The following is a 12,308-nucleotide window of genomic DNA, read 5'->3' on the forward strand; positions in this document are numbered from 1 at the left end:
CCAGGGAGAAGAAATAAAAACTTTGAGGTTCGCCGATAACATTGTAACTCTCTCAGAGACAGCAAAGGACTTGGAAGAGCAGTTGAACGGAATGGAGAGTGTCTTGAAAGGAGGGTATAAGATGAACATCAACAAAAGCAAAACGAGGATAATGTAATGTAGTCAAATTAAGTCGGGTGATGCTGAGGGAATTAGATTAGGAAATGAGACACTTAAAGTAGTAAAGGAGTTTTGCTATTTGGGGAGCAAAATAACTGATGATGGTCGATGTAGAGAGGATATAAAATGTAGACTGCAATGACAAGGAAAGTGTTTATGAAGAAGAGGAATTTGCTGACATCGAGTATAGATTTAAGTATCAGGAAGTCATTTCTGAAAGTATTTGTATGGAGTGTATCCATGTATGGAAGTAAAACGTGGACAATAAATAGTTTGGATAAGAAAAGAATAGAAGCTTTCTAAATGTGGTGCTACAGAAGAATGCTGAAGATTAGATGGGTAGATCACATAACTAACGAGGAGGTATTGAATGGGATTGGGGAGAAGAGAAGTTTGTGGCACAACTTGAAGAGAAGGGATCGGTTGGTAGGACATGTTCTGAGGCATCAAGAGATCACCAATTTAGTATTGGAGGGCAGTGTGGAGGGTAAAAATCGTAGAGAGAGACCAAGAGATGAATACACTAAGCAGATTCAGAAGGATGTAGGTTGCAATAGGTACTGGGAGATGAAGAGGCTTGCACAGGATAGAGTGGCATGGAGAGCTGCATCAAACCAGTCTCAGGACTGAAGACCACAACAACAACAACAACGATGTCACACTGGCACCAAATGTCACCACACTTCTGTCCAACGCCACAGTGGACGAGTCACAGTATGGGAAGGTCGTCACAGCCTCTGCTAACCCACATTTCACCCCTTATTTTGACGCCTTTGCGTTGGAAGTCGGAACCACGACGCCCAGCGTTAAAATCACGAGGTTTTCTTATGAGAGGCCAAGGAAAATATTTCAGACAGGCCGCCACTCAGAATCGAAAGAAAAGACCTCAGGGAGTGGCATAAAGGGCGTCAATGAAACTTGGATGTTGATCCCCACACATATCGCGGTCGGAAACGGTAGTTTGCAGTGGTTCTAATGGCCCTGAGCACTATGGGACTTAACATCTGAGGTAATCAGTCCACTAGAACTTAGAACCACTTAAACCGAACTAACCTAAGGATATCACACACATCCATGCCCGAAGCAGGATTCGAAAATGCGACCGTAGCGGTCGCGCGGTTCCAGACTGTAGTGCCTAGAACCGCTCGGCCACACTGGCCTGCAGTTTGCAGTGGCAAGAGCATCAGAAATACGTTCTTGACAACCTTCTGTAGGTACCGCCTGAGCGATTCAACGCTCCTCGACAGATAGCAAGGCGCTATAACCCTACTGAAAGTGATTTCGACCATTTGGAGTGGAGTGCGACTACAATTTCTGCTCCGATGCGCAGGATGAGACCACTAGGTACCGCTCAAATGCAGTCGACGAAATTTGAACATGATGCGAAGCAACACACTGTACGTATGGTTTTTCAGTTCTTCTGTGGCGTGATCAAAGAGGAAAACGACACTGACACATGGGTGAATGAAATCACAAAGGGTCCCTCTAAGATTTCCCTGTTCGGCAAAATCTTCTGTCTCACCCGCCCGCAGTTATCGAGAATTTTAAAAATGCACCTTTACAGAGAAAACCTGCGAAGTAGCCCGAGGTGCCTACAGGTAGGCAACCGCTTGACACACCTTTGAGGCCAGTTGCCTGCCTACCAGGCGTTCTAGAGGAAGGACTGGCTTCATTGACGCCCGCCCTTTATGCCCCTCCCCCCCTCCCCCAGCCCTCCAGCCTCCCCCCCCCCCCCTCTTAGTGTGTTTGAAATGTTATCCTCGACCATCCTTTTTTCGCTTGTGTCGACGCTTTGCCGTTTGAAGAGTCGCCGTACCAGAAGGTGACATCGCGAGGTCCCATGCGTTTGCACCGTTACAAAGTAAGGTTGTAGGCACCTTTGAGCGAAGTTCCATACTTTGGCGGCATTGCAATGGGAGATAATTAGGGGTTTCAGGTTTCAAAAAGCGATCCTTTAATTGTATTGCGCTATATAGTGTGAATAGACATACGTAGGTACAAGGAATGTAACTGCGAAGAAACCTTGGGTAACAGAATAAATTCTTCAACTGATCAACGTAAGACGGAAATACAGCATTATAAGTCATTTATGAAAGAACTAAATGGAAAGTGCAGAGAGGCCAAGGCTAAATAGCGGCAGGCAACATGTGGCTAAATCGAAAACAAATGGTCATCCGAAGGACTTATTCAGCATACTAAAAAAATTACAATAACCTGTGGGGAAATTTGAGGGAAGGGCGTCAACGTTATTACAACAACTGGAATTCCACAGTCAAACTCAGAAGAAACAGTAGGCAGGTGAAAGGGTACACTGAAATCGTCTACGATCGGGAGGAACTGTTTAATGACGAGACAGAAGAAGAAATGAGAGTCGATATGGAAGATATAAAGGATCTAGTATTAAAGTCGGAATTTAAATGAGCTCTGGAAGACTCGGGATCAAATGAGGCATAAGGGACAGATAAATGTCCTTCGAAATTTCTGAAATCATCGGGTTAAGTGGCGACCAAACGACTATTCAATTTTCTGTGTAGCATACCATCAGACGTTCGGAAAAATATGATATAAAAAATCCCGAAGATACCGAGGGTATACAAGAATGACAACTACCGCATAATCAGCTTAACAGCTCCTGCAGGCAAGTTTATGTTAAGAATAACATATAGAAGACTGGAGAAGAAAACAGAAAACCTGTAAATGGTGGTCAGTTTGACTTTAAGAAAGATGGAGGCACCAGAGTGGAAGTTCCAACTTTCTTCTTGATAACTAGAAGCAAGAATTAAGTAAAAAGAAGACACATTCATAGCATTTATCGACCTAGAAGAAGTGTTCGACAATGCTGAATGTTGAGAGATGTTTTAAATTATGAGAGAAATAGAAGTGAGCTATAGGGAAAGATGGTTAATATACAATATGTACAAGAACAATAAAACTGGAAGACGAGGAACGAAGTGCTCCCATTAAAAAGTGTATAAGACAGGGATGCAGTCATTCGTCCCTATGTTTTAATCTATACATCTAAGAAGCAATGACAAAAATAAAATAAAGCTTCAAGAGTGCAGATAAAATTTTAGGTGAAAAGCCATAACTAGTAAGACTCGAAGATGACATTGACAGTCTAACGAGCACATAATACGGTTTGAGTGTAAACTGAAGAAAGATGGAAATAATGACGAGTAGCAGAAATGAGATCAGTGATAAACTTAACATCAAAACCGGGACCATAAAGTAGACGAAATTAAGAAATTATGCTACCTTGGAAGCAAAATAACATAAGAAGGATGAATCAAGTAGTAAATAAAATGTAGAGTAGCACAGGCAAAGAGGGTATTCTTGGCCAAAGTAACTCTGGTAGTATGAAACATCGATCTTAATTAGGGGAAGAAATTTCTGAAAATGTATGTTTGGAGCACAGCGTTGGATGGTAGTTAATCATTTTGGAAAATCGGAATGGAAGAGACTTCAAGCACTGAAATGTCGTGCTCTAGAAGGATGCTGATAATTAGGTGGAGTGAGAAGGAATGAAGAAGTTCTGCACAGAGTCGGCGAAGAAACTGACATACGAAAAATAGAATGGAGAAGAAGGGACAAAATGATAGGACATGTGTTAAGACATCAAGGAAAAACTTTGATTTTGCTATAGGGAGCTGTAGAGGGTAAAAACTGTAGAGAAAGGCTGAGATTAGAGGTAGGGTAAGGTAATGTAGAGTAATCCACCGTTTCTTAGTGTGCCATAGAATCATACGGATACAGGAATGTGTGCAGCAAAAATTCTATTTACTTGCGAAACTGCCGTGACCGCAGACAAGAGAAGCATCCTGGATGGTCTGTCAAAAGAAGGGAAGAATTACAGTCGGATCCGTTGACACCTACCCACTCCCCTCTGGAAACGTCTGCCCCCCCCCCCCCCCCCTCCAGCCCCCTCGTCCCGCCCCAAATTCCTGACCATTACTCGACCAGCCAGGAGTGAACAGTTAAGAGCTGATGACAGACCTAGTGACACAGCAACATCAATAATATCACCATTATCTGTAAGACCGATTACACTTTGACGCAGACCAAAAACTGGTCATGCCCTGGAGACATCGCGCGAATGCCGTGTAACACAGCCTCTAGCATTGATTGTGGTCTCAATGCGGCGAGGAAGAGAAGTCTGTATGTTTGTTCATGTGTGCCATATCCGGTTCAGACTACTGATGGACAAAAATATTCCCATAAATTTCCTGTGGCATTAAGATCGGATGATTTCGCGGGAAAGCTGAAGTGTTGTAGAGTACGTGAGAGTCAAACCCGAAACGTACACGTGCAGCCCTGATGAAACGACTGTTGTCATCTTGGAAGACAGGAGTACATCAGCATAGTCATTGGAGAAGTAAAGAAAGGGGAACATTTAATCACCGGGAATGTACAAATAAACATTCCCGTTCATGTTCATGGTAACCTGAATGAGTGGGGTGCAGAACACTGCAGAAGCACTTCTGTACTTTACATTAAATGTGGGCTGAATGCCTCACTGGACCATCGGTGCATTCGACATATGATTCACAAATAAGGTAAATGTCATTCGTCGGAACACACTTCCCTTCCACTCAGCTACTGTCCAGTTTCTGTGCTGTTTGATCCATTAAGATGTGCAATATTATTTAATGCCCTAAACAATGAGGTTTTTGTGAGGTGCATGCAATTTCCTTCACATTATTAGCTTATAAACTAGTTGAGATAGACCTGAAAGCAGAAATTCGTGTCGGGTTTGAAGCCGATTATCTAAATTTATATCACTACACTCGAATTTAGAATTAAGTTCTAGGCAGAGGGTTAGCAGAACCACTTTCAGACTATTTTTTGACCGTTCCACTGTCCAATAGCATTCGGGTAAAATCAGCACCAGAATCTTTCCACGTGAGCTCTTATATGTCTTACTTTATTACAATGACCATTGTGGTGTGTGTAGGGCCCCTGAATATTCGGTCACCAAGTTGACGGATATGCTTCGCGCGCCAGGGACGGCCCCTGGCTCGCCTTCGAGGTTGTTTGTCAGCAGAAGAGTCGCTGAGCTGTTTACAGCCAAGCCTCTTGCAGCCGCCACAATCCTCTGGGGGGCGCAAGCCTCTCCGTTACCTGGCGTGTAGGCCGCAGTAAACAGCGCTGCAGTCGCAGGCACCTATTTGCATCCGCATAGTCACGTGGCCACGTAATAGTGTGCCTGTGGTATTTCGGGGGCGGGTACTTAGATCGCCGGTCAGCCCCTCGACAGCCACGCCAGTGATGGGGAAATGTAGCCCCTAGCCGCGTCAAGCGACTACGGACTATCCAGAAGAAAATCCTGCACCGAGTGTTCCATGTGCCCTACCACTTCCCAGAACACTACCTGCATGACGTAGAATGCGGGCCTTACTGTCTGGATAGATGCCAACGCTTGGCAAGAAGACTCTACACCAAGTAGGGACGAGGAACGGCGACCGTGACTGCTACAAGCGGGTAGTGATGCTGCGCCATCGGTTGGCAGAGCCCAACGATCATGAATTTTCATATAAGACAGGCACCCAAAACGACGCCAAACACACGAAGTTCCTAACCATGTATAACATCTCAAGGCTGCAGTACGCTAAGCCGTAGGTTGAACATTGCGATAAGCTCGTTGTTGATTTACTGACCTGCCCCGAAGAAGCAAGCCTGGTTGACTGCCGCGTGAACCAGTTCCGCTCCGGGCTACAGACCGACCACCAGCCACTCTCGAGTCTTCGCTACGATTCAAAACGCCTGACGCTGTTAGCCAGTCTCTTTAATGGAGTTGTTATATTTTTGAAGCGTTCTGCCAATAAAGCATGGTCTTATAACTAACGAGGCATGACACTATTTGCTAGTCGATGTGGATAGATTGTTTTAACAACTGCCGTTCTCACGTTGTGTGATAGGGCTATGCGTGGTACGCGATAACTAGTAGGGATGTAATATATGAACAAACCACGTAATTTAATTCACGGAGTGGTCACAGGCACGTCCAAATCAGTACCTCGTTTCTGCCACTCTGTCACATGTCCACATCGATCCATCCTACTGCACTGATTCCATACGACTGACTGGAAAATACACATCACTTCACTGCCACGACCTGTAAGAGCAGCGGATGGTCACATGGAGGCCTGGTACGTAGTTCTTCCCCATTTACTGTGCTCCACAGTGACTAGTGCGCTTAATGGGGTGAGTAATATTTTACTCGATGAGCTTATAAACAAATACTGCCACTGTTCGTTGAGCAACAACATCCGATTTCAGTTCTGATTGGAGGCGTTTTACTCTGACCAGACATCACGTTTTGGACGACATTTGGACAGTTTAGATTCCGTTTAGACCTTGCCGTGAGCCGCTCTCGAGGGCCGCGATTCGTTGGACCTGCGCATGGACTAATCAAAAGCCACCGCCACATGGGATCTCGTCGCTTATCGTTACAACAGCTGGTTACTCATCGGTATATCCACGACCCTACAGCCTCACGGAGGCAATGGCCTTCCCGTCAGATCACCGAAGTTAAGCGCTGTCGGGCATGGCCGGCACTTGGATGGGTGACCGTCCGGGCCGCCATGCGCTGTTGCTATTTTTCGGGGTGCACTCAGTCTCATGATGCCAACTGAGGAGCTACTCGACCGAATAGTAGCGGCTCCGGTCATAGAAAATGATCATAACGACCGGGAGAGCGGTGTGCTGACCACACACATCTCCTATCCGCATCCTCAGTGAGGATGACACGGCGGTCGGATGGTCCAGATTGGCCACCTTTGGCCTGAAGACTGAGTGCTTAGCCTCAGGGAACCCTGTCGCGGCTCCTCCATGGCACGTTTTTGTTCTTCGCCAATCCGATGTTCATAGACTTCGTCAGAGTAAGCAACTGTTACGCATCATCAGATATTGACGTTTCAATTGTAATCAGGTTGTGTGGACATCCGTCCTCAGAAGCAGTACTGAGCGTGGTTAGTAAATAGACAGTTGTCATTGCTCATGTGTATTTCAACTCTACTGCCACTCTACATCAAGTTCCGACTTTACCAGAAACCACTCATCCGCGAGCTCAGGACGAGGAACGACTGCTAAAAGCGGGAAGCGGCACTACTCCATCGGTAGACAGCCCCCACCGATGTTGAATTAACCTCATAAAAGATCTGCAGTCGAAAAGACGCCAAACAAACGAGGAGCCTCAAAATTTATCACACCTCCACACGGCAAGGTCAGAAGAGTAATTTCTCCTTATGTAGGTGAGTGTCAACAAAATATTATCGCATTCGCTTGAGAAAATTGGTGATTGAAATTTTGTGAATAGATCTCGCCGCAACGAATGTCTATATATTAATGGCTGCCACACCAGCTCTCGAAGCATGTCCTCTATTTCGTGATAATACAGAACAAACTTTCGTGTTTCGAGCTTTTCCGAACTTTCCTTTTTCGAACTTTCTCGGCGTCCTCTCTGGTACGTATCGGATACTACGGAGCAATATCGTACCAAAGGACGGACTAGTATAGCCAGTCTCTTTAATGGGGTTGTTATATTTTTGAAGTGTTCTGCCAATAAAGCGTGGTCTTATAACTGACGAGGCGTGACGCTATTTGCTAGTCGATGTGGCTAGATTGTTTTAACAACTGCCGTTCTTACGTTGTGTGATAGGGCTATGTGTGATACGTGGTAACTTGTAGGGATGTAATATATGAAAAAACCAGGCAATTTATTTCACGGTGTGGCCACAGGCACGTCCAAATCAGTACCTCGTTTCTGCCACCCTGTCACATGTCCACATCGATCCATCCTATTGTACTGATTCCATACGACTGACTGGAAAATACACATCACTTCACTGCCACGACCTGTAAGAGCAGCGGATGGTCACATGGAGGCCTGGTACGTAGTTCTACCCCATTTACTTTGCTCCACAGTGACTAGTGCGCTTAATGGGGTGAGTAATATTTTACTCGATGAGCTTATAAACAAATACTGCCACTGTTCGTTGAGCAACAACATCCTATTTCAGTTCAGATTGGAGACGTTATACTCTGACCAGACATCACGTTTTGGACGACATTTGGACAGTTTCGGCAGTATAGGGCTGAATTTTAATACGTAGCCCTTTGACACCGTTGCATCTTGCCAATATTAGAGCCCGAAGAGAAAACTTCAAGTGTTCTTTTTTCCCACGCGCTGTTCGAGAGCGGAAAGTTAGAGATATAGTCTGAAGCTGATTCGATAAACCGTTTGTCAGGTACTTAAGTAGCGACATCGATTTCGCTACGGAAGATATTGACGGTGTGGCCACCTAGGAGCCGGAATGTCTTCATAAGCAGCGCATGGTGGCTCAGATGACATATCTTCCGCCCTCTGAGGACTGTTGACATCGTCCTCGTGACACACTACTTGGACCTGACTGCCCTGTACCAGACTGGACTATGGGCTGATATACGGGCTGTTAATTGCTCCACTGATGACGACTTTGCGAAGTGTTACGAAGTTTGTGGTACTTTTCATCCACCATCAAGTTTACTCGTAGATTCAGCACGTTCAGGTTTTGTGGATTTTAAATTTGATCTGTTGTTGTTTTATTGTGGATTAATAAAAGCTCTGCATTTTGGTTCATATTCACTCTTAACCATCTCATTGAAAAGAGACTAGAAAGGGGAATGATAGTTCATTTAAAGTTTATTGATCTGCAGAAGACGTATGATACATTCCAACTTGGAAAGTTGTGGTTAGTAATGAAAAATTTTAATATCGCTAATAAGTATGTTCAGGCAATGAGAAACTTGACAGTTGCAACAATACGGTTAAGTTACGTAACAAAATTTCCTAAGGATTCTCCGTAAATAAGGTTTGCAGGCAAGCACGTCCACTACCACCGACTTAGCTTAAAGTATAATTAGAAGAAGCTTTTTAAACCATGGAAGAGCAAAAGCTTTGAATGGGAATTTCTGCAGGACAAGAAATACTGTAGACTTTATTTCCTATAATCTTCGCCGATGACCAGCTCCGTATAGAGAGAGACAAAGATAACTCCAGCTACATGTTCAGAGAAATGCAAGAACAATAATCAAAATAAGGCTTGACAATAAACATATCAAATAGGGAATATATGGTAGCGGTTGAAGATGAACGAGAAGACTTGGATGTAGGATTCGGCATATTAAAAATTTCTGCATATTTAAATACTTAGGTTCGTTGTTACAAGAAATGGAAGAAGCGCACATGGCATCTCAAATAATATTGGTCAAGGACAAAGAGTAACTTGTGGACTCAAGTTCTTGCTATGAAGCGCCAACATTACGAACAAACAAAGGTCTTGCTGTACAAGTCAGTCGTAGAGAGCATCACCACATATAGCGCTCAAATAAGGGATCTAACCAAAAAGGACAAATAGAAACTGATGTCCCTTGATATAGATTTCTGACGAAAACGTGTCGCATCGCTAGACTGAAACACATCAAAAACGGAGGAATACGGGTAATGATAGGAGAAAAAGACATTTTTCGCGATTCCACATACGGTAAAATATTAACTTGGTATGGCCACCAATGGCCAAAAGGAATCAATGGACAATAGCTCAGCGGAGAAAACGTGGAAGACCACACTGAAGACGAATACAAAATACTAATGGTGCGGTGAATTCACGAGGCATTCAAGAAGAAGACTGGACACGTAAGGAAGCTAAGAAAGTTGAGAAGCAGAAGATGACGACCGCCATACAAGCGGCACAATATACAAGATAGTCAGAAACAGCCTGGAAAGCTCGTAAGGGTGTTGCAGAGTAGGCTGTGTTGTGAAATAATTGTTAAGAAGAAAATTCGATACGTTGCGCCGTTTCTGGTTTAACAAACATTCACGTTAGCCAATCAGGTAACTGCACACGCAAATTCAAGCACTTGCACGCGCTAAAAGAGGGCAATGCATAGAAGTCTGGAGATAATTGCGTTACCATTTGTTGAAATGCTCATTACCAGTTGAAATATGCCTTTTATGGAAGAAATAAATTACAGCTGGGTGTTCGTTCGGTTTGAGGAAACCAAACGAAAAACATGTTTGGCGACACTGTCTCTGGCAGGATGCTTGAATTTGGGTGCGCAATGACCTGATTGGCTAACTCCAGTACTAATTCAATCGGAAACGGTGCAAATTATCGAATTTTTTAACGTTTATTTCCAGGATAACCTAATACGCAGACAGTTGCAAGCTTTTCAGACTGTTTCTGAACACCCGCTTTATATGTTACTACACGGAATTGAATTTTATACATGCGGCGTCAGTCCTTCCGAAAGTAATTTCTTTTCGATTTCTTTACATTTTTCATGCAGTCATTTGACATTAGCTTACCTACACTTTCTATTTAATTCATTCCTAAATGACTTAGATTTCTGTAGTCCTGAATTCCCCTGAACATTTGTGTATTTATTTCTTTTATCGATCAACTGAAGTATTTCTTTTGTTACCTATGGTATCTTCCGAACTACCTTCTTTATACCTATGTTTTTCTTGCAGGTTCTGTGATTGCCCTTTTTTAGAGACGTTCATTCCTCTTCAGCGAACTGCCTACTGAGCTACTCCTTATCACAGTACCCATACGTAGCCTTAGAAAACTTCGAGCGTATCAATTCATTCCTTAGTACTTCCGTATAAGACTTCTTTGCGCATTGATTCTTCCAGACTAGTCTTCTAAACTTCAGTCTTCTTTTCATCACACTAAATTGTGGTCTGAGTCTAACTGCTACCGGTTACACCATACAATCCAGTAATTTATAATAACGTTAGAGTAATGATATTTTTGGATTTTCATTGATTCCTGAATATCTTCAATCTTGTGTAGCTAATCGATTAAATGACTAAAATTACATGAAGGCGTAACGTATACTGAAGAGCCAAAGAAACTGGTACACCTGCCTAATATCGGGTAGGGCCCCGGTGAGCAGTCAGAGGTGGCGCAACGCGACGTGGCATAGACTCGACTACTGTCTGTAGTAGTGCTGGAGGAAATAGACACCATGAATCCTGCAGGGCTGTCCATAAATCGTAGAATACAAAGGTGTAGAGATGTCTTCTGAACAGCACGTTGCAAGGCATGCCAGATATACTAAATAATGTTCATGTTTGGGGCGTTCGGTGGCCAGCGGAAGGGTTTAAACCCATAAGAGTGTTCCTGGAGCCACTGTGGAGCAATTCTGCACGTGTAGGGTGTCGCATTGTCCTGCTGCAGTTACCCAAGTCCGCGGGAATGCACAATGTACATGAATGGATGCAGTTGATCAGACAGGATGCTTACGTATGTGTCACCTATCAGAGTCGTATCTTGACGTATCAGGGGTCCCATATCTCTCCAACTGCACACGACCCACACCATTACAGAGCCTATACCAGTTTGAACAGTGCTCTGATGACACGGATGGTCCATGGACTCAAGAGGTTGTCTCCATACGCACACATCCATTCACTCGATACATTTTGAAACGAGACTCGTCCGACCAGGTAACATGCTTCCAGTGATCAACAGTCCAATGTCGGTATTGACAGGCATAGGCGAGGCGTAAAGCTTTGTGTCGTGCAGTCATCAAGGGTACACGAGTGGGCCTTCGGTTCCGAAAGCCCATATCGATGTTGTTTCGTTGAATGGTTCTCACGGTGACACTTGTTGGTGGCCCGGCGTTGAAATCTGCAGCAATTTGCGGAAGGGTTGCACTTCTGTCACGTTGAACGATTCTCTTCAGTCGTCCCGTTCTTGCAGGATCTTATTCCGGCCGCAGCGATGTCGGAAATTTGATGTTTTACCGGATTCCTGGTAGTCATGGTAACTCGTGAAATGGTCGTACGGGAAAATCTCCACTTTATATCTACTTGGTTGCTGCTGCGTCCCATCGCTTGTGCGCCGACTATTACACCACGTTCAGTATCACTTATATCTTGATAACCTGCTCTTGTGGCAGCAGTAACCGGTCTAACAACTGCTCCAGACACTTGTTGTCTTATATAGGCGTTGCAGACAGCAGCGCCGTACTCTACCTGTTTGCGTCTCTCTGAATATGCATGCCTATGCCAGTTTCTTTGGCTCTTCAGAGTATTTCTGGTGGAAACCTGTTGGAACTGCAAATATGTGTTTAATTTCGTTTTGTATGTCGCAGCACCTCAA

At 44.2% G+C, this 12,308-nt stretch overlaps 1 protein-coding gene across 2 annotated transcripts in view; it reads right to left on the minus strand.

The window, feature by feature from the left end:
- LOC126281270 (soluble guanylate cyclase 88E) overlaps nucleotides 1-12,308 on the minus strand; it is an 883,920-nt gene that overhangs the window by 128,004 nt on the left and 743,608 nt on the right. The window lies entirely within an intron of this gene.

The sequence above is a fragment of the Schistocerca gregaria genome, chromosome 7 (genome assembly GCF_023897955.1).
Source record: "Schistocerca gregaria isolate iqSchGreg1 chromosome 7, iqSchGreg1.2, whole genome shotgun sequence".
Classification (NCBI taxonomy): domain Eukaryota; kingdom Metazoa; phylum Arthropoda; class Insecta; order Orthoptera; family Acrididae; genus Schistocerca; species Schistocerca gregaria.